The following is a 24002-nucleotide window of genomic DNA, read 5'->3' on the forward strand; positions in this document are numbered from 1 at the left end:
TGCGCCACCACCGGCCGGCACATTAATCAATTCTTAAACAAGGGTAGAATTATGGTAGGAACAAATGAAAAGCCTTTAAAAGGTTAGTAGGAGAGTCTTTCTTTATAATTCATTTATCCCCACAAGTTATTGATGTTTTTCTGTTGGCTTGGTGGATATATATGAATCTACGGATATTGTAATTATTGTCTGTCGCCCCACAGCCCCCCAGTCAGCACTGGCCACTCAGGTGGTGATCTGGTGGGGCTTATAGTCCTACAACCCTGACTCTGCCACGGCCACAATATGTAGGTTTAAATTAAGTCTCTATCATTCTATTTAACAATAAGACTAAGAAGTTGAAGGCTGGGGTGAAAATCTGCTAGCTCAGAGAGACTGAGTAGCAACTAGTTAACCTCGCTTTTTGGCCCGAGACAAGGCAAGAGACATGTCCCTTCCCTCATCCCAGAACCGAGAGGAAGCTCAAGCTCTGGTCCTGCCCTTTCCTTCCTGTGTATCTTCTCTATCCAAATTGCTGGCTTCTCTATGGCCAATTTTGGTTAGCCAGCCACTGGCTCCGGCCCCTGATTCAAGGTAAAACTTTATTGGGCGGTCTGGGGAGTGTCAGAGTGGGATCAAAATATCCCACCACGAGTTATTCTTCATTTATTGATTTTAAGTTGGTGAAAAGCCTATTTTCACCTGTACAGTAAGCAATACCATGAGTCCCTCTAAAGGTGAATTTCAGCTTACTTGCGTGAGGGTCACAGTCTTTCTACATGCTTATTCAAGTCCTCATGATTCCAGTTGCTAGTCTTTCTTTTTTTCCCGTCTTCACAGCCATATTTTACAACTATCAGCCACACCTACTGTATCTTTATTATTAATTCATCCAGCTTCTGTTACAGGGGGATCAGGCAGTTATTCCTTTTGAACAGTCACTTCCCTGCAAGGCTGGAATTGTTTGACAGCAGCAGCCATCCCCCACATCCCAGCCTTTGTAAACACAAGTTTATGTGCTGCTGTGCGAGCACCTTTTGTGACTTACTTTCTGGTTATTGGGGTTTATTTATTTTTTGATGGACTGGTATATTGCAAACCTGTGGACCTTGCCAGGGTTTCAGGTATCAGCTCAACAAGCTTCACTGGAAAGATCGCTTGGCACGGCAACACAGAGAATGCCCAATGATGCATCATATATTTTTAATAGATATATGTTTTAATAAACATTTGCCTCCTAAAGCAATGGATTTTCAAATAAGCTTTTGCCTTGAGCCATGTAGCTACCCAGCTGTGAGCTTTACAAGGCGGCAATCTCCACATCATTAGATGTTATGACTAATATCCCAGCAACTGAAATAATAGCTATTTACGTGCACATAAAAAGTTAAGATGACATTTAAGGTGTACTTCACTCAGGAAAGTGTGCTAGTAAAGCAGTGCCCTGGTTTGCTTGTTGACTTAAAGAGTTTCTTTGCAAAACAAAAAGCAAGTTAGAAGACTGTCCTGTGTAGACACCTGATATCTGACTAACCTTGACAGCAAGGGAAGATTGCTCTGAGTCCCGACCTCACTGCCCTTGGAGGTCTCCACTTCAGGAAGACTTCAGTTGATTCACGAGCTGTATGCTCGCAGCCTTTTGTATGTCGCCTCACTGTATCCCTTCAATTTTCTGTCCTGCTCTGATTTCTACATGGAATTTGTTTGCATCAGACATTTGGTGAGTTTGTTGTGAATTTCTCTAAAAAAGTTGAAAGTCACATTGTACACCTTATAGAAGTGGTTCTCAATTTGTGGGTCACAACCTCATGGGAGGTCAAATGACTCCTTCACAGGGGTCACCTAAAGTCATCAGAAAACATAGATATTTACATTACGATTCATAACAGTAGCAAACTTACAGTTATGAAGTAGCAACAAGAATAATTTTGTGGTTGGGGATCACCACAGCGTGAGGAACTATAGTAAAGGATGCAGCATTAGGAAGGCTGAGAACCACTGCCTTGCAGCTTTCTGCCCTTTCTCTGGCCTTACCCCCAACCCCCTTAATCATCTGCCTCCCCTCTTTATGTACATTTCTCTCCCTGGTTACTCAGAACAGAGTTTGCCTCCACCTTTCCCTACTCTCGTCTCGTTTTCACTGTCAGTTACTTATCAAAGTTTCCAAGTCTAGGTGTTAATTTTAAGCGTACACTAATCATTTTCCCATCTTATTACATGACTGAAGACTTGTTTTCTGTCCTTATTAGGTTTTTTCCCCTCATAGCCAGTTAAGTGGACACGGATGAGACATTTCTCTTTAATGGTCTCTTGACTTTATCTTCTGGGCATGTACAGAAAGGAAGCCAAGGAGGAAGAGCAGCATGAACAAGACCTTAGGACAGGTAGCTGTCGGAGTGCTGCCAGCATTTATTCCTGTCTCTAATGCAATGTGAAGATGTTCAGCACAGATGAGATTTGCCTCTACACAGTCTAAATTGTGTAACTCCAGAACCTCATGAGGAAGCAATCTAAACATCATGTTTTTTTAAAAAATTTTAAATCTCTATCATCTAAATGACTAATGAGTGGTTATCTTTCTCCCATGCTATTCTGGCTCCCTACTCAGGAACCTTGCACTTGGAAAATGTGGAACAGAGTAACTGTTTTTCTGCTTGCCACCTCTGGCTTCTCCCAGGTGATCTATCCAATTAGGAGAGTAAGATGAAGGTATTTGACTCAACTCTAAATTTTCTGTACATAAAAATTTAAAATACCACTCAAGTATCTGATTGGACTCTGATTGTGCCAACGATAAGCAATTTGCTCTTGGTTACATGACTTGGAAGACTGTACTGAAATGTATTTTATTTTAAAACCAGATTTATGGGTGTATTCTCCTTTAGCACTACTCCCTCTTTTAAACCTAGAAGAAGCAGACATTTTCCATGCCTGGGATGGATGGTGAGTATCTTAGTCATCTCTTGATAACTCCAGAGGGTCAGTGAGTATCTCAGGCATCCCTGGATAATGCAGATGGTTGGTGGAGTGTTTCTTTACCTTGACTATAACTTGGTGCATTTTCAGAATGATGCAGGGAGAACTGTTATTCTTTGAACTTGATGATGAAGCTTTAGCTCCAGAAACCATTTCAAGCAGTGATTGGTTACTACAGCACAAAATATGGGGTAACCTTCCAGTTTCCATGCTCTTATATTTTATGTCATGTGTCCAATAAATTTTGGCTTCTTTTGCTTTAATTGCCAACAGTATCATTGGATGCGTTCTTTGTCCTTAGTCATTTAAAACTACTGGAGCATTTTACAAAGAATGAAGAAACATTGAGACCTTTCTCAGTTCCTTGTAGTTTTATTAATTTTTACAAACATACATGAAAAAGTTACTTGAAGAGAAAAGAAGAAAGCAGGCCACTGGGTACCAAGAAAATAGAGTTGCCTTCCTGCTGGCATGGACTTGGTAATTTGGTTGCTTCCAAAAATTGGAAAGCTAGTCCTTTTGATTTGATTTCCCTCTCCCATGCTATCTGTAGGAATCCAGGGTTCACAATGCGACCATCCTGGCACCTGCTTCTCCTTTGCCCAAGGTGCATCACTCAGCCCTGTTTGCACAACACACCCTCAGCTTCAGCTAAGTCTTGAAAGACTTTGCAGGTTATGACATTCCCCTAAATGTGCTGAGGTTTCCTTAACCTTTCATAAACCATTGTGATCTTTATGGACTGTATCATATTGTGCAGTAATGTGCTTTATTGTCCACAGAATAAGCTTTTCTTAAAGATAATTGGAAAGCTGGAAATGGCTGCTATCGGCTGATTTTTAAAAAATACATTATTTCTGAAATAGGGCTGGTGTAATAATGACCCTATCTGTTCAAGATTTAAGATTTGTCTTGGCAGAGAAAATTGATCCATTTCACCTTTGTCTAATGGAAATTTTTATCTAGGATTATCTGTTTATGTAAATGAATGTCCCCGTAAAAAGGGAACCTGAGGGGGCTGTAAATCTTGGTGACACTTCAGTTTCATAGAGGAGAAATTGGAAAGGATTCTAGTATTTATCTGCTTGAAATTGGTTATAAAAACAAAATTATCTTCGTGTACCTGAAGCATCTGATGTTTTCTGAAATTTCATTATATTTCTGAATAATTCAGAGAGTCGTGGGAATAGTGTTTTGACATGACCTCAATCAGGAGCTGTTTTTACTTTTTAAATTTTATAGTCACTTGCTAATGTGTTTGCTTTTCTGCCTTTTTAAGGATGAGATTATTTTCCATACCTAGATAGGAGTCTTCAGCCATTGTAGGCTAGTTATCTGTAGGTAAATGAAATGAAATGTATTAGCAGAGTAGCCACCAATTTTCTCTCTAAAAATATCACGGCTAATATAAATTCTATCTGTGGACTAAAATACTGGGATCTGAAACAGAATTGCTATACATTTAAACAATGTATTTTCACAGTGATTGTTGGAGCACACACTTGTTCTCATAGGGTGATGGAAGCTGCCATGTAACAACTTTGTAAAGTAGCATGGGACACATTCTTTTTCCTCAAGTCAAAGAGAGAAAAAAAAAAAAGGAAAGACAACAAAATAAAACAAAGCCAAAAAAAAAAAATCAAAATAACAACAAAAACCTCATCAATGTCACTTCTTGCTTTCTTCTTTGAAAATAAATGTGCAATTTCCTTATAGGGACTGCTAACTTTGTTATCCAGTGCCTACTGGAACTCCTCTATTTTCTGTTCCTCTTGCAGCCATTTTCTCCAAAGTCTTTCCCCTTTACACAGTATTTGAACTATCTCAATGGGACTCAAACAAATAGTGTTATATTGTATTTAAGCTGATGTAAATGTAATATTTAATGGTGCGACAGTGATTGAAAATTGTCCAGAACTTGGAGTTTTACAGCATGATTCCTTCACAACAAGCAGTGTGCATTGAGCAGTTAGGAGTCGTGCTTGCTGACTGGAATATCAACTGTACCACCGCTATGCGCACAAAAATGTGTTTCATTGCTTGTAGCAGGTTCAATAAAATTGGAAAAACTAAAAAAATATTCTTTTGGAAACTCATATCCAGATTGATCACTGCCTCTGCCTTTTAATACTAGATGGACATGCACAGGCAGGATAGAACATGTGTTTTTCAGGGCACCGAGGGAAAGTTCATCAGTGTGGGGGTAAATGTGGGCCAGTTGTGCAGGGAAGAGAACTGGAGCTAGAAGGCAGGAGAGTTAGGTAACCACGGGGAGGTCATTGTAGTCTTCTTCCTCATTTCTTCTTCCTTATCAGGAAAACTGAAAACCTCACCAGCCTGTGCCCAAACAAACCAACTGACCTGTGATGTGTGATGTCAGAATAGTGGTTACCTCGGTGGTGGTGGTGGGGACCAGGGGGTTATCAGTGGCTGCGGCTGCACAACTCTTCAGGGGCTGGTGATAATCTCTCTCTCTCTCTCTCTCTCTCTCTCTCTCTCTCTCTCTCTCTCTCTCTCATTCTTCCCCTTTCTTTTCTTTTCTCCTCACCTACCTCTCTTTCCCCTTCCTTCTGCAGTGTTTCTTCATGTGGCCGAGGCTAGACTTGAACTCCAGGTCTCCTTGCCTCAGCATCTAGAATACCAGAATGACAGGCATGTGGCATCATGCCTAGGCAGAGCTTGTTTTGGGCATGTATACAGGTATATTTATTGGATGGAAATTATCCAAGCTGTATTTAGTTTTATGCCTTGGTGCTTTGTTGGATGTATAAAATTCAATTGTTATATATAATATTCAATTCAGTGTTAAAAGTCCCTGAATGCCAGCTTTTGCACTAGAGGACTGGAGAAACTGTGTTTGAAAAAATTTTTTAATTACTATATTGGCTACTTTTTAATTGTCAACTTGACATGACCCTAAAGCTACCTGAGTAGGGGGAGCCTCAATTGAAAAATTGCCTTGATCAGATTAGTCTGTGGCCATATATATGAGGAATTGCCTTGACTGGTGATTGATGTGGGGGGGCCTGGCCCAATGTGGGCAGCACCATCCCTAGGCAGGTGGGTCTGGGTTGTATAAGAAAGCCGGCTGAGCATGAGCCAGTGAGGGAGCCCGTAAGAAGCATTCTGCCATGGTTGGTTTTGCCTTGGTTCCCACCCCAACTTCCCTCAACAACAGACTGTGGCCTGGAAGTGTAAAATGAAACAAACCTCTTTGTCCTCAAGTTGGTTTTTATCATGGTGTTTATTCCCAGCAGCCATCAGAGCTTAGTGAGAGAGTGAATGCTAAAATGTTTGGACAACTGTCAACCGTTTTGCAAAGGGAAGCAATTATTAAACAGAATTTTTATGCTGGCTGGGACCTTTATGTCTAGTTCAAGGCTGGTCTTGTAATTTTGAAGTTTAAAAATATGTAACATTTAATTTGATCCTCTCAATGGTAAAAAAGAGCTCTATGATTTAAAAAACTTACAAAATTGATACCCTCTACTGAATGGCAAATGTGTCATTTTGAATGCTCAAATTTATAAAAAAAAAAAGTAAATTACTAGATAATGCTGTTATATATAAACATCTCCTTTAAATAACAAGTCTTTTTCTCCAGGATGCTTGAAGTTATTCCAAGTATTTGTTACATAGAGGTAGTATTAAATTTTTAAATTAGTTATTATGAGCAAATGTGAAGCTAGGAAGCTTCTTCAGATTATTCCAGAAATGTCAGACATTTAGGGAACACTTTAAAAATAAGGATTGTTTTAAGGCCGGGCGGTGGTGGTGCACGCCTTTAATCCCAGCACTCGGGAGGCAGAGCCAGGCGGATCTCTGTGAGTTCGAGGCCAGCCTGGACTACCAAGTGAGTTCCAGGAAAGGCGCAAAGCTACACAGAGAAACCCTGTCTCGAAAAACCAAAAAAAAAAAAAAAAAAAAGGAAAAAAAAAAAAAAGGATTGTTTTAGACAGGGGAGATGTTTGGAGACCTAAGAGCCAGAGAGGCCTACCTAAGCCAGAGCTCCTTGAAGGGCAGGGATGATGTAATGAGGTGACCTAACACAGGAGACATGTGTCAGATTCAGGCAGCCCTGGGTTTGGGTATGGCATTCCTGCTTATTCTTCATGGCACTGGACATATAATTATGTTTCGCTTGTCCTAGAAGAAGAATATGGATGCTTTGCTTGCCTATCAGAGTCATGAGCACTCTGGGATGTTAGTAAGGATGCAGCTTCCTTCATCATATGCCAAGTTCCCTTCTCCCTCCCTGCAAGATTAGAGTGGGATGCTGGGGTTTAAAGGGGTTTGATAAGAAATACCACCATTTCCTGCCAAAGAATCAATTTAGAGAACATTATGATATTAATTATCTATCTATCTATCTATCTATCTATCTATCTTCTATCTATCTATCTATCTATCTATCTATCTATCTATCTATCTATCTATCTCTCCATCCATCTATCTAAATTTTGTTACTGGCAAAAGCTGGTCTGAAGAAATGGCTCACCTCTGCAGTAGTAATCAACTTCTTAACACAAAATCCCAGGATCAGACAGAATAAGCCATTCGAGAAAGAAGTAGCCATGGCCTCCCACATGGGGATACCTCCTGCCTCTAGCCTTGAGGTGCTGTGAAGAGTATGTGCTCTCCTTAGACAGTTCTACCTAAGAGGGTGGGAGGTAGAAAGGGGCTAAGACAATATGTTAGTTTTCCCTCTAAACTGAGTCTGCTCCATGACCTTACCTCCATTGTGATGTGAGAGAGCGGGGGGGGGGGGGGCGGGGGTAGGGGTGGGGGGTAGGGGTGGGGGGGATAGGGATGCTACAGGAACATGCACACCTGCTACACCTGCTTCTGAGAAGACGCTACCAGCTCTAAAGGGCATAGTTTCCCTCCATACCCAGCACAGCAGCATGGAACATGCTTGATGAATACATGAGTTTGTGCTGATCTCCAACGAAACTTCATTTGTCAGACAAGGACATGTAGGCGGTGCAGAGTATTTTAAACCAAAATCTCTTATATGTGCAACAAATCACCCTTGCTTTACATGCACATTGATTAGCATGCCCAGTACACCACCACTATCCAGGGACTAAACATTTCAAAGTTCAGGGCTATAGGGGTGGGCTTAGTCCAGTCATGAGGCATCAACCTGCCCTTCCAAAGGTACCATGCCTTCATTACCTGCCAATCTTCCTCAGCCATTTAGTGATCGTGGCTGAGCTCAGTAAGACATCGCAGAGGTCTCTCTTTGGCCACACACATATCATGAGGTGCTCGCTGATCTGCTTTGCTGAAGTCCAGGTGTACTATGAAATGTGGAGAGCTGGTATGATGGGAAGGGCAAAAGTGAACCACAGCTATAATAAAAATATGATTATATTACAAAGATTTAGGTTTCATCATGGTGTTATTAAGCAAACTTTGTTTTTTTTTCTCTCTACCCTCTTTTCAGTGTCCCCTCACTCCACAGTAGCCTTCTTTCTGTTTTTCATGTCACGCGAGACCTGTAGCTGGAAGTTTTCCTGTGTCCCGCCTGGTCCACAGCCGCTCAGACCCAAATAAACACACAGAGGCTTATGTTATTTTCAAACTATATGGCCTAATGGCTCAAGCTTCTCTCTAGCTAGTTCTTACATCTTAAATTAACCCATTTCTATAAATCTATTTTTTGCTATGTGGCTTGTGGCTTACTGGTACTTTACATCTTGCTTCTCCTGGAGGGGGCTAGCAGCATCTCCTCAGCTCTGCCTTTCTTCTTCCTCTCTCTCTAGTTGGACTGTCTCACCTAACCTTATTCTCCCTCACCATTGGCCAAACAGCTTTATTTATCAACCAATCAGAGCAACATACATTCACAGCATACAGAACGACATTCCACAGCAGAGACCTGTTACCCTCCCCACTTCCTCACATCTCTTTTGCCCCCACAGGGTCTCCTATCTAGTTTCATAGTTACACCCAGTCTCAACACCCATTTACACATCAACTTTAGAAGTTAGGATCTAGCCAGGCAGTGGTGGTGCATGCCTTTAAATCCCAGCACTCAGGAAGCAGAGGCAGGTAGATCTCTGAGTGGGAGGCCAGCCTGATCTACAGGGAGAGTTCTAGGACAGCCAGGGCTACACAGAGAAACTCTGTCTCAAAAAAAGTTAGGATCTGCATATAGGAACAAATGGACTAATGAACAGACAGTTCTCAAAAGAAGAAATAAAAAAGGCCAATATTTTTTTAAAAATATTCAGCATCTTTAGCAATCATAGAAATGCAAATAAAAAGCACTTTGAAATTCTCAGACACCCTAGTTAAGATGGATATGGCCAAGAAAACATGTCAAAAAACACTAGTGAGACAGTGGGGAAAGATGACTCCTTTCTTATCTGCTGCCATCAGGAATGTAAACTAGTTCAACTGCTATGGAAATTAATATGAAAGTTCCTCGAAATGACCCAGCTATATCACTCCTGAGCATATACACAGAGGACACTATTTCCTACCACAGGGACACATGCACATTCATGCTTATTGCTGCTCCATATACAGTAGCAAGGAGATGGAACCACCTTGATGCCTGTCAACAGAACGGTTAAAGTAAATGTGGCATATACACACCATATCATTTTACTTAGTTATGAAGGAAAATGGATAGAACTGGGGACTATTATAAAGTAATGTTAATTGTCACAGAAAGACTTACCTAAGTTTTAATAACAAATATTGGTAACAAGCTTTCCCATCTCTCATGATAAGTTGAGAGTATATTTTTATTTCAAAATCAACCCATTAAAAAAAACCTCATAATATTTAGCTTACATTTTCATTGTTAGAGTCTTGTTGACAAATGTTATTGTAGCCATATCATCATCTGTATTCTCTAGACAGGGAAAAAGCAAAGACCCAGACAATTTTCTTGATAGATCAGAGTTCAAAAGGAACAGCAGGAATGCTAGAGGCTAGTCTGGGTGGGAGAGACATACTCTGCGTGAACTCTTAATTTTAGTCAGCCATGCTGAGAACAGAAGTCACTGCCAACTGGTTAGATCTAAAATAAATAAATATGCTCTCGGCAGAACTGGGAGTCAGGCATCCCAGCAATGAAATCAGCATATTTATCACCTCAAATGAAAAGGGCGTCTTCTGAAACTTGAGATTTGCCCAGGAAGGATGAAAGAAACTTTGTATTTGTAGACGTCCCCTAAAGAAAACTCCCTTAAGTGGCGAGAGACATAGCCTTGCAGGATTTTGGTCCATTGAATTTATCCAGTGTCCTTGAGGTGGAGTTTTCACTAGAAGGTTCTTTTTTCATAAACCCCAAGTAAAAGGATGGAAGACACCAAGTCTGGGAGACACGTGTCTCCCAAAGTCCAGATATGGCTTCTCTGTCTGGAATATTTTTCATAATGCTACTTTTGAATTTTTCCTACCTCACACTAGGTGCACAGGGTTTTTGTTTTTATTGTTGTTGTTATTGTTGCTGTCATCTGTCTGCCAAATATAACAACCCTGGACACATATGATTGACCTCCCTTCTTAGATAAAATTAATGATAAAAAGTTTGATTTCATTAAAATAATGGTTTAATATTTAAAATAATTTATTTTAAGAAATAAAGCATTGCAGATATATGAGTACTCCCGCTCTGCTGAATCCCCTCTTTTAATCATGTGACTAGTTACTGTCTTGTACTTGTATTTATTATTTCGGTGAAGTACAACATACTTACCACACGTGGATATACTCACACTCTGTTATTAGTATGATTGAAAACCTGATATAGGATGATTATTGTATGTTCTGTGTGCAATGACTCCATACGCACTATTTTTCTGAGTGCTGACCATGTAAATATACAGAGCCACGGCTCGTCCATGTAGGATTATCAGTTGATTATAAGGATGTACCAAAACTTCTTGTCAATCCTGCTTCACCACACTTGGTCATTTAAAGCATTAGTTTTTCTCCATTTCAATTTTTATTAATATTGCTTGGATCAAAAATGAGTTTGAGGCTAGCCTGAGCAACATAGTAAGATTATATTTAAAAAAAAATCCTTGTGATTGTATTACTATTCCTCTAAAAAACAACAACATTTAGTTGTTGTGCCAAGAATATTAATGTGAGATCCATTCCCTTAGTGGATGTAATTAATTTCTAAAATATACCATAAATTCCTACAAAGCCATAGTGTGAAAAAAAAAAAAACATTTGAACAGATACTTTTCCAAAGAAGGAACCTAGATGGGAAATAGCTATGTGAAAAGTTCTCAGCAGAAACTCATCATTAGAGAGATGCTGGTAAGACAGGAACCACTGCACACCTGAGCATAGCTGTTTCTCAACGAGACAACAAATTGAGAGTGCTGGATAAAATGCAGAGAAACTGGAACTCCTTTGTTAGTAGAAACAGAGCCAGCACGGGTGTTCCTTCAAGTACTCAAAGTAGAAAGGGCATGTCTCTCAGCAGTCTTGTCATTGCAATTTATCCAACAAGAGGTGTCTGAATCATGGTTTCAGAGAAATATTACCAGTCTCTAATTTAGTGCGTCAATATTCATAATATTCACAAAACTCATGCAAGCATATAAATATACATAAATAAAAATTCTGTTATTATTAATTTGTGGTTCTCAGCATACCTCCAGAGTTAAGCTTATTCCCATGTATTTAGTTCATTTTGATGCAATTGTGAAAGAGATTGTTTTATTGATTTATTTTTCAAATAATTGTGAGTGTGTATATTGTGAGTTTTGTATCCTGGAACTTTATTGAACTAATTTTTTAGTTCTAACAGATTTTGGGATAGTATTTTGGATTTTCATTTCATGCAACTTGAGAGTGAGGTTGGTTTTACCATTTCTTCCTTTTTTTAAATTTTTTGTTCTTGTCTAGTTACTTTGGTCAGAATTCCTAGTGCTCTGATGACTTGTATCATTGAGCATGACCACACATGTTTTGTGCATTGTCTCAGAACATAAGCTTTTGGCTTTTACCATTGAATGTTATGCTTGCTGTGAAATTTTAATAAATGACCCTTATTACGTTGAAGTAGTTTTCCTTTGTTTCTAGTTTGTGTAGATTTTTTTTGTACATGAACAAATATTTATTTTTTTCTAATGCTTTTCTCTCTCCATTGAAATATGCTTTCATCCCTAATTCTGTTGATATAATATCTCATATTGTCTAATTTTTCTTTAGTTGAACCATCCTTGCATGCCAGGTACAAATCCCACTTAATAATGGTATGGTCTTTTTAATGTATCCTATAATTAGGTTGTAGATACAAGTGACCTTCCTCTATAGTGGTCTAGTAGTCACCCGTAACTTACTTTTCTTGTGATATTTTGTCTGGATTTGGTTTATGTGCAGTGTTGATCTCATAAAATAAGTTTGTAAAGGTTTTTGATTTCTTTAATAACTTCTAAGAGATTAAAAAGAAATAAAGTTAACTCCTGTGGATGTGTTAGAATCCATCATTGAAACCATCTGGCCCTGGGCTTTTCTTTGGTAGGTTTCTGTTTATTGGATTAAAAATCTCCATCACTAGTTCCAGGTATATTCAGGTTTTATATATTATGCTAAGTATATAAATATATATTTGGTCATTATATCTGTTTCTATTTCATTTACCTCTTTCCTTACGTGAATTATTTTTTTCAATCTACTGATTTTAGGTTTGGAATGTTCTTGCTTAGTCTAAGCACTTACAGATATAAACTTTCTTCTTGGAACTGCTTAGGATTTGTATATTAGAAGTTTGGATATGCTGTGTTTACATTTCCATTCAGTCTAAAAACTTTAAAATTTCTTCCATGAGTTTAAGTACTATGTTTATTTTTTTTGTGTGTGAAAGTTCCATGAGCTGTTGGAATGATAAAAATATGTATTCTGATGTGTTTGGATAAATTGTTCTACAGATGTCAGATGTCAATTAGGTTTATTTGACCTTACGATATCATTTAACTTAGATGTTTATATTTTTTGTCAGGATTATTTGTATCAATATACACAATGAAAGGGAGGAATTTAAGTTGCTACTGTTATTATTTGGGGTGATACTGTGTCTTTACATGGTAGAGCATTTGTTTCATAAAACTGAGTGCACCCTGTTTAGAGAGTATATGCTGAAATGTTCTTTTGATGGATCATTCCCTTAATCAGTATGAGGCAACCTTTATATCTTCTAATTAATTTTTGTTTAAAGTCTGTTTTGTCAGACATTAGAACAGCACCATTTGCGTGGATGTGTATGCATATGAATGTGGCCTGTTGTCGTCTGAAGTACCCAGTGAGCAGTGAAGATTCTTTCTGCAGTAGCAGGTGATTTCTCTCTCACGTTATGATCCAAAGCACAACTAAAAGAAGTCAAGTTCTGGAGCCAGTGGCTGATGTGACTACTAGCGCATGCTCCTTACTTACATCACAAACACATGGAAGATAAGTGGGCACAGCACGAGATCCCTTGGAGAAGCTCTCAAGAGCTCTTGTGAGGTGCCCAGGTCAACAAGGGGTTGTCTAGTGTAGGACTGAAGGTCACAGAGTTTGTGGACAGGGAGTCCATGCCCTAGCTCTGTTAAATTATTCTGGCATGTTACCTGACTAACTCCTGCTAACATCAGTTCTCAGGAACAAGATGAGGATGTGGCTATCTAAAAACAGTGCTCCTGCTGTAGAGCTGCTTGAGGCTGAGGATGGGGGCCCTTTGCATTCAGCTGAATGTGCTGCTACACATGAAGCGATGCAAATGAAGGTGTGTATCCCAGTCAGCTGTTCACAGTGTGAACTGGTCAGAACAGGTAGAGAAAGTCAATGGACAATACATTCGTGCTATGTCTGTGTCAGCCCAGTCATCCAGAAGAAATGAGAGGCTTACATTTAGTATTTAGGCACCTGCTTGTCCAGGAACAATAGGTCGCTTTGATTTTCAAGGTATGTTAGGTCAGTCACTTGGCGCACCCCTCCCCCCCCCCAAAGCAGTCACTGATACTCTTTTTTAAAGAATGTTCACAGGACAGGAAAATGAGAGGCTGGGGGATATTAAAAAGAATTGTATGGTTTAAAAGATATTAAGAATCAACAAAAACTATGGCAAAAGTACCCACTGTTGAGATTTTTTTCCTCTTTTCCTTGGAGAAAATTTCTGTGGCAACAGACATGTTCTAAATTCTACACAATGCCAGTAGTCACTAGCCACATGACGGGTGAACTGAATTTAATTTTATGATGTTAGCACCATAGCTGTTGGCTCCTGGGCTGAACTGTCTACAGTGTCCAAATCATAACCCCAAGAATAATTATTCTGAAAGGAACACATCCCCTCGCTCAAAAAAAATGTTAAAATCAGTAGTTTGTAATGCACCCTAGATACTCCCCTGGCACTCTGCAGCATAAGTCTTCAGACAGGGTTTCCCAGCCCTGAATAAGGAGCTCTTCAAATGTGTGGCTTGGATGCATTGCAGTTGAACAGGAGCGAACACTCACCTGGCTAGGGCAGCTTGGCCGTGAAACCTTCGTTCTCCCCACCCCCACCTCAAGAGCTATTATAAACCCTGGGAAAAAATGTGGACCATCTGTAGCTGCAGATGGGGATTTGTGGACGGTGTACAAGTTGCAGTCGTGGAATCAGCAGAGATGCCCAAAATATGTCATCCCAATCGACCAGTCAGAGTGGCAAGGAAAGCGTTATCTTGTTCGGGTCCGCAGTCCCACTAACTTACCGTGGTGAATGGGCCCCTCAAGGGGTTCCAGGCTCATCCCTTTTCCTCGTTCTCCGCTAAAACTAGTGCTTTAACTTTCAGCAGGCTGGACTCGGCAGCTTAGGGACAGGTTGGCGGCACTATTATCTGAAGCACCATGAAGTGTATTGCCACGGTCATTTTCTACCATTCGATTTTTACTGCACAAAATGGGTTGTGAGCAAGTCATATTTTGACTTATTTGAAGAGCTGAGTGTTGTGGGTAAATGGACTATGCTGTTTTGATGAAGTAAGGTGATATTATTCATCGTTTCTGAGTTTAATTTTTTTTTTGGTGCGCTCTCTAACACACATAATTTTGTTTGTCAAGTTTACAATCACACTGCAGTTGCTAGGATTTGCGGCATAGGAGGCAGATGAATAGGTGGTCAATAATATCCGACCGTAAAGACCATTTGAGGAAACTTAGTTTATTGGTATGGACAACAGCCCCCTTTGGTCTTCGGATTTTAAACTTTTTAAGACACTTTGGTTAAACACCCTCATGTATTGTGTTTGTCTAAGCCTCCTTGCAATCAGAATTCAATATGGGTCTGTGGTTCTGCTGGTCTCATTCCACAGAGAACACTGACAAGGAGGAAAGCCAAGGGACAGAGACCAACCCAAACCCCACTATACAGCACATCATTAGTCCCCTTTCTCTCAGAGCCCAAATGAGGGGACATTTTCGCCCAAGTTAAGGAGTGTTTGAGACTGTGAGCAGGAGAGATTGGCAGAAGTTCAGACAGGTTCTGGAATACTTGCTCTAGTGTGGCTCTCAGACAACATAGAAATTGTTATTGGGATTCATAACCATTTAACCATGTCTCTTAGGCCATCAAAACACAACACTTTCTCTCATGAAAGTGAAGCCAGGTTAATGAGGTGCCAGGGTTCATGGGATTTTATGAACTCAGTGTATCTGTTGAGATGGCATCGCAACCATGTGCATAGGGTCACAGTGGCTGCAGTCATCCTAGGTGGACAGTCTTCCCCACTTCTCTTGTCCTTGAGCAGAGGAACACTAGTCTTCTCTCCTTTGGAGAGGGAAAAGCCCATTCTGACAGGCTCTTCCCAGCCAGACACAGGGCGTGAAACTGAGATGAAATGGCTGCACAGATTTGACCAGACAGTGTTGGTACCCAGATGTGTGAGTGTGACCCGCAGGAGCGTGTATGAGTTACTTACCCACTGCTATGACAAAATACTGGACAGAAGTGACTTAAGGAAGGGAGGGTTTAAGTGGATCATGGTTTGCTGATACCATGACCACTGCAGGAGCTTGAGGTCACTGGTTAGAATGCATCCAGAGAGGGAGGGATGAGGGAGGGAGGAAGGGACACACACACACACACACACACACACACACACACACACACACAGAGAGAGAGAGAGAGAGGAGAGAGAGAGAGAGAAGCACTTTACTGTATTCAGACTGGGACCCCAGTCCATCCCAGGAACTGGAAACTCCCTCCTGTATACGCAGAGGGTCTTGTCACCTGGGTGTGGAAGACCTGGTTAAGTTGATAATACTGACCATCCCAGAGTGTCAGCCAGTTTTGTGGCTGCAAACTTCACCCATGTTTTCCAGTTCAACTTTACCAGTGATACAACTGGTGATTTTTATCTCTCCTTGTTGAATTTTGCATCTTTTATTAGTTTCAAACACAAGAGGGAGGATAAATGGGTTTATTATCAACATGACAAACCTAGGGATACACAGGACTTGGAAGCTTGTGATAAATCTTTTTTTTTTTTTTTTTTTTTTTTTTTTTTTTTTTTTTGGTTTTTCGAGACAGGGTTTCTCTGTGTAGCTTTGCGCCTTTCCTGGAACTCACTTGGTAGTCCAGGCTGGCCTCGAACTCACAGAGATCCGCCTGGCTCTGCCTCCCGAGTGCTGGGATTAAAGGCGTGCGCCACCACGCCCGGCCGTGATAAATCTTTAAATAGCCAACACTACTATTGAAACATGGAAAAGGACATTGTATAGATGTGGCCCATGCCACTTCTTTAGAATTTGCAAAATAAAGTAAGTAAATAATAGGAAGAGGAATACAGACAAAAGTATTGCTTACCAGTCAAATACCTAATGTGTGGTAGTTGGAGGCCTGAATATCTGTGCATATTCTCTTATCTCTTACAATTAATCTATTAGGTATGTGCAATGATTGATTCTACTTTTTCAATGGTAGAGGCCAAGACTTAGAAAGACTAGCATGCCCAGAGTACAGTGCGAATCGGTAGTCAAGAACACCACACGGTGTCTCATGTATGCTCTCTGAGTCTTTAGGGCTCTCTGCCTGCCTTTAGGGCTGGGCTGACCTCCACTCTTCATGTTTCCTGGTGACTTACATAAATGTACATTCTAGTGTACTGCTGGGCGACCGAGTTAGACTTCCTTATGATTCCCTGGTGCTTGCTTTTATCTTTCTCAGGTTCCTTGTCTGAATTTGGAGAGACACCTCTTAACTCACATCTGTTTTGCTGAGTCTCTGAACTCAGCTTATCTCTTTTTATTCTCTCAGTTTCCTATGAATCATACTTCTTTGCTCATGTCTTTGTTTTGTGCTCCAAGTTACCTTGAGTATAAAAGTTAGATACAATTTTGGTTGCTCAGAATTTATTCTCTCTCTCTTCTCTTCCCCTCCCCTCTCCTCCCATTCCTTCTTCTCCCCTTCTCCTCTCTTCTCCTCCTCCTGTCTTTTCTTCCTCTCTTCTTCTCCTTCTCCTCCTCCGTTCTCCATCCCTCCCCTATCCTATCTTCTCCTGTCCTCTCCTGTCATGTCTTGTCTTGTCCTATCCTGTCCTGTCCTCTCCCAATAATGATTCAGAGGACTCAAGGCAAGGCAATTCAGTACAGACAATAAATATACAGGTAATGTTCAGTATAGTTGTATAATCCTGTGGTCAGAAAGAAATTGTTTCTCCAAGGGCCTTTTCATAATTGCTTTATCTACAAAGTGCTAATGCCTTTTCTACTTTTGGAGGAAAATGTCAAGTGAATGATCATGAGTGATATTTGTGCACACGCAGAAGTCAAGGTCAGGCGGAGGTCTCGGGACTTAGAGGAGTAAGACTTGGGAGAGAAATGTGAGGCCACCAAACACCCACATCAGGGTGGAACTAGGCCAGACACAATGTTGGTGAATCCCACAGAGAAGGGATAGACATGAGGAAAAAGCTCAAGTACATCTAAAGAAAGGCATACATAAAGAGGGAGTTTTGGAGATGGGGAGAATTCTTGTGAATACTTGGCTTAGCTCTGTGTGGAAGGCACAGCTCTCTGTGGCATGACATGCATCTTCTGGTGTGAGGACTCACTGTTCATTTTAATCCATTTTCTCATCAGGGTAGTTGTTGATTATTTATTGTGCATTACGTGTATTTGCTGTGGAATAATCCTTTTGTACACTGTGAAGATTTGTCACTTGGATTGGTTTAATAAAAAGCTGATTGGCTGGTAGCCAGGTAGGAATTATAGGTGGGACAACCAAACTAGGAGAATGATGAGAAGAAGAAGGGCGGAGCCTGGGAGACACCAGCCAGCCACCAAGGAAGCAGGACATGTAGAAAATAAGGTAACAAGCCATGAGCCATGTTAGATTAGAAATATGGGTTAATTTAAATGTAAGAGTTAGCTAGTAACAAGCCTGAGCTATCAGCTGAGCATTTATAATTTATATTAAGTTTCCAAGTCAGTTATTTGGAAAGCAGTTACTGGTTATTTGAGAGCAGGTGGCCAGACAGGAAAACTCCACTTGCATGTACTCATATGAAGTAGACGTGTAATAGTGAGCAAAATTCATATGCCAATGAACAAAACACAAGAGGTGCGTAAACAGGACACAGTGTGGGAAGGAAGCCCAGTGGAAACATCAAGGGTGGAGGGACATCCAACTCTTCCACTCTGTAAAGGACAAGGAAGGATCTATGGTGATAGCTAATTTTGTCTTTGCTGGATAAATGGGAATGTGTAAATTTTGGGAGAAGAGTAAGGTTGTTTCAGGTCACATGCTTGGAAGCTCAAGTGAGGGAAAGCAAGGCATACTGACATTACTGATGGGACACCCTATGACTGGACATGGATGGAGGGTTTCAGACACTGAATGTGGAGAGGAAATCGAGAGTCAAGTCGTCCAGCATTTGCAACTCCTGCTAACTCCAGTCATGTCTCACTGGTGACCAGACAGGTCCACTTACTCATTTCCCAAGTGCCTCAGCATGCTCCAGTCTCAACTCACAGACATCTACATCTCCCAGAAACAAGACTCTTTCTCAAATTTCCTTTCGCAGGTATGGCCCCACATACCACGCACCCGTAATACCTAAGCACCATCTAGTAAGTCTATCTTTAAAAACATTTTGGCCTTACTCTCAGCATGCATACTAAAGAAAAAATGGTGTCCTGCAGATCTTATCTCCCAATGCTCTTTTCTGGTACTTCCTCAGTCAAAGCTACCACCCTCATTCCAAGCCCTCTCACATCTCACTCTGACAAGTCCACAACCTGGCAATATTCTCAAGCCCACAGACTTGCAGCCTCCACTCTGTTCTCCGCTGAGAAGCCACAGCAATGCTTCCAGAACAAAATCTTGAGTAGGTATCTCCTGTTCAAAGTCCTTTAGTGGCTTTAGCATGGTTGCGGTTGGAGAAGGGGTTATCTAATCCACAACATTCAGGTTGCAGTTGTCACCCTTGGCGTAGGTAAGACAGAGGCACATAAACAGATAGGGATGAGACAATACTTTTGTGTCCTTAGTAATTAAGAATAAAATTCACTGTTTGAATAAAGCCTCCTCTGTTTTTTTTTTTATTATGAATGAAATAGTTCCAGTATTGTTTGAGCATCATGCAGTTTTGACAAGATCGCTTGGTCTCTTTTCTCATCTAAGGGTAGCTAGAGTTACGTTTTTCTCTAAATACGCTCAATGTTCTCACCCCTGTAGGACTGGCTCCTTTAAACAGAGATTCACTACACACTACTGCAAATAAATTTTATGTCTGAATATGATAAGACAATGATTACTAAGTGTTTGTTGAGTCCACCATGGAGTTTAGATAATAACACTTAACCATAAAGTATGCTTCTTGCCCTTCTGACTATCAATCATACATAGGTAATCTGCCATGGAAACTCAGGATGAAGATTTATCAGCAAGAAGATAGGAAAGCAGAGAGTAAAGGCATATTTCTCTCTGCCCACCATCCACCCTCAGCTCCTAGAGGCTGGCCTTGTTGCACACTCAGATGTTTTGAGAGGACAGGCGACATTGCTCATGGTAATGTTCTGGTAAATGGGAAACAATTGGTTCTCAGGGGAAATAAACAAACCAGTCTTGACATGTAGTTTTGATAGTTTTGGTAGCATCAGCATTCCCTTGCTGGCTAATTTAAAGCCTTCATTCTGACCCCAGTGCTGGATAAAGATGTGCATGGCCTGCTTGGGCTGTTGATCGGGACCCACACCCTGGTCACAGGTCTGTGAATGTTTCCGTGTACATCAAAGATGAGTGGTGCTATATTGTAAGAGGTGTTATATTTTGGACAAAACATTTTCTAGCATTTGTGATCAGGTGTTTTTGAGAGTGCATCCCAGACAGCCACTCCTAGGAAAGTGTTATGTGAAATGGAGGAAGTTAGCAGTGTCGGAAGGCAGGGGAATTGAAAGAGGAGAGCTTGATTATAAAGACCAAGAGGCTGTTTTGTTTTGTTCTTTGATTTTGTTCACAATACTCTGCATTGTGCGGCTGAGTGGGTGCTGGTGGCCTGGTCAGCAGACTTCCCATTGTCCCCGGTACCATTCAGTCAACTGCCATGTCCCTGAGTGAGGCAGCCAGCCAGGCTGTTGGGCTGTGTGAGCGCGCTGTGGAGTGCTGGCCTCAGTGCGTTCTTTGTGGAGCTGAGAACGCAGGGTATTTGTCCAACTCTCTTGAGTAACAAGTGTCCAGACCTACACAATCAGTGTCAGCACTGTCTTTCTTCTGGTTATGGCCTTAAATCCCAGATTACCTGCAGTTCTTCGATCTTCACACTCTGTGTATTAAGGTTTTCAAATGATATGAGTAAAAGATCCTATGCCAATCCCCACCCCTCACAGAGAACAAAAGAAAATACATTAATCTAAAGGAGTATGAAGCAAATAATTTAATAATAATAAAAATAATTCTTATAGTGCACTTAAAAATCTAAAAGGGCTTTGATACAAAACTCGTTGAATGTAACTAAATGGCTTTTTGAAACTGAGCTTTGGTTTAAGATAATATTTAGACTTTCTACTCACGGTCTTTACATACCAACCCACGTACCATTTTTTTTACTTAGACAAACTGGCTATACAAAACACTTACAAGATAAATTCTAAAAGACTTTTTGGTCAGTGCAATTTCAAATACAAAAAAGTAGAGGCTGTTTACTTCCTTTGTGTAATCAGAGTCCCCATGCCCAAATAGTGTATGGATTATTATGTCTAAAATGTCACATGATTTTTATAGCTTAATCCACCAGATACAACTTCTGCCTGTTCAAAGTTTCTACACTGAGCCACAATACAGGAATCTCTAGGTATTAACGATGTAGTTATATTACCTATATGTAGTATTAACTATAGTAGGTAAATGTAAGATAGCGAGGTCCACAGGCCCCGCAGTGAGAGCTGATCAAGCGCACTGGAAACAGAAGGAACAAATGATCTTCCCCCTCGGCATCCCCTCTTCTCCCTGCTCCTTTCTCCTGACAACCCTCACCCTCACCGCTGGTTCTGCCCAGCCCAGTAAAACCTCTGCACCCTCCCACTTGTAATTTGTCGCTAATCAGCTGTCACTGTCATCGCCGTGATGAGGGGTTCATCTCTGGCGGAGGGTAATGGCCTTAAAAGTCACAGAGTCAATGTCAATGGGATCGCTCCAATTCAATCACTGAGCTGAATGAGGGATGGCACCTGCTGACATTAGCACTCATTTTGAGCTCAAGCATCTGGGCCCCAGTAAATAACCATCAGTGGGTGGGTCTGGGGGACAGGTCATTAGCCCCACGAAAAATAAATATCGCTTCCCTTGATGGCTGCGAGTAATTTAGCTCAGACGAGGAAATTTCACCCTAGATTAAGTATGATGAGCCAATATCAGTCAGAGGAGGCCAAACAGTGAGAGTTGATGAGATAGAGGGAAATTTATATTCAGCTGGCTGCATGTGAGATGAGCTCAAAGCAACGGTGTACCCTTCCGACCCATCTTCATGTGCACACTCAATGGTGGCCTTATCATTGCTCGCCTCTTCCTAGTTAATACTTTTGGGGGGATGGGTAGTTGAAGTGGAGATGGGAGGCAGGGTTCAAATTTCCTCCAGCCTGCCTTTCTGATTTTATTCTGTGGCACAGAAAGTCCTGGCCTGGACCTTTCACAGCTTTTGGCTAGTAGAAGGAATTTGCCATAGCTTCAGGCTTTCACATGCAGACCACCCCTTTTGAGAGAGCAGACCCAGCTCTAATTGTGGTGAAGGGCTTGGGGGCTCCTCTCTGGCTTGGAAATGGCTTGGGAGAGGCAGCAAAGTTGATCCTGGTCCCTCCATTGTTTTGAGTTGTGAGGAAAAAGGAACTACTCCCTTTGATTCACAAGAAAATCTTTTTATTTGTCCCACTGATATAATCCATCAAACTCAGCAGGCTTATTAATAGAAGTCTTTATTAGGAACAGTTTGGCTCATTGTAAAATCATATTTTATATCTGTAGGGCTCTGCCCTCGGCCCACCCTCTCCCTCATTGAGCCAGACATGTCTTAAAATGGGACAGACCAGCGTCCCAAGTAGTCTCTTAAAATAGATATCAAAATGAATTTATTTTTCTTGCTGTCTCCTTTGATAACAGGTCTGGGAAGTGGTTCTAATAGAAAATAGATCAGCTATTAAAATGTTCTCTAAGCAATATATGCACATGTGACAATGAGAGCCCAAAGTTTAACAGTGGCTGTATAAAGGAAGGTTTTGATACCCAAATTGTGTATCTGAATTTTTTGATGGTGGGACACATTTTATTACAGAATGCTGAAAATGGGCAGGGGAGGTGGGGCTCAGTGGTGAGGAGTATTTATTGCTCTTGCAGAGGGCCCTGATTTAGTTCTTAGCCACCTATAACATCAGTTCCAGGGAGTCAGAAGCTCTCTTCTGAACTCCAAGGCCACTAGGCATAGACATAGTGTACATACATACATGCAGGAAAAACGCTCAGACACATAAAATAAAAATAAACAAATCTTTAAAGAATGCATACCTGAGGAAAAAAGGGGTATCTTGGGCAAAGGTACGGATTGCAGGTAGATCACATGGGACATAGGACCAGTCAAGATCTCAGAAAACTCTTAGGTTTATAAGAGTTCAACAAGCACTTCCTGGATGAATTATAGACCTGCTGTAATCATAAAACGCACCACAGACATGAGCCTGTGAGGCCTCAGTTATATCAGAGCAATGGTCACAATTGTAAGTCTAGAAATATTTGGGTAATTATTTATTCTTGACTACAGTGATCACTTAGTTTTAGAGAAATGAATGATAAACAAGTGTCTGCTTTAAGGCTCCTCTTTGAAACATCAAGTTCCAGAGGGAGAGGGCTGGATCCGAGACTGCTACATTCTTGGAGCCTAACTCAGGGGATGTCATACAAGAGTTAGTCAAGGGTTTACAAATAAGTGAGTAAGTAACCCAATGTTTGGTGTTACTGGGGACCACACCTTGTGCGTGCCAAGCAGGTGCTCCCCCACTGGGCTACGTCTTCAGTCCACAAGCAAAACCTTGTGTGGGGCCTCATCTGTCAGGTGCTGTTGTGATTTGATGTGAGGACTTAGTCCAAAATGTAGAGCTGGTGTGTGTGTGTGTGTGTGTGTGTGTGTGTGTGTGTGTGTGTGTACTGATTACATCACAAGCGCTTTAACTTAGTTAATGGGTTAATCCACTCATGGGCTCCTAACTTGGTGACATAATTTGGACAATCTGGAAGCTAGGATGTGGAGCCTAGTTGGAGGGAGGGTTTCTGGGAGATAGCTTAGAAGGGACTGTGTTGTCCCTGGCCTCCTCCCTTCTTTCTTCTTCCTCATCCTCTTTCCTGGATGTTAGGAAGTAAGCGTCTTTCTCTGTCACCCACTCTCTGCCTCATAAACAACCCTCAGTGATGGAGCCAGCTGAACTGGCGCTGAAACCTCTTAAAACCATGATCCAAAACAAATCTTTCTTTGTAAGTTTTTTATATGTCAGTTGTAGTGTTAGAGCAGCAAGCGGGTAACACTGGCACCTGGTGAACTCTAGTGGGATCATTTAGCCTCGTGACACTG

At 41.1% G+C, this 24002-nt stretch overlaps 1 long non-coding RNA gene across 2 annotated transcripts in view; it reads left to right on the plus strand.

Annotated features, from left to right (window-relative positions):
• The first annotated feature begins 5461 nt into the window (after positions 1–5461).
• Positions 5462–24002, plus strand: part of LOC131920366 (uncharacterized) — a 125453-nt gene continuing 106912 nt past the window's right edge. Inside the window, exons 1-2 of one of the 2 annotated variants that reach the window (XR_009381636.1) lie at positions 5462–5655; positions 7432–7571. This is a non-coding gene — a long non-coding RNA (uncharacterized LOC131920366). The remainder of the gene's footprint in view (positions 5656–7431; positions 7572–24002) is intronic. The other variant, XR_009381637.1, reaches the window with a different exon arrangement.

Source organism: Peromyscus eremicus, chromosome 10 (assembly GCF_949786415.1).
Source record: "Peromyscus eremicus chromosome 10, PerEre_H2_v1, whole genome shotgun sequence".
In the NCBI taxonomy this organism is placed as follows: domain Eukaryota; kingdom Metazoa; phylum Chordata; class Mammalia; order Rodentia; family Cricetidae; genus Peromyscus; species Peromyscus eremicus.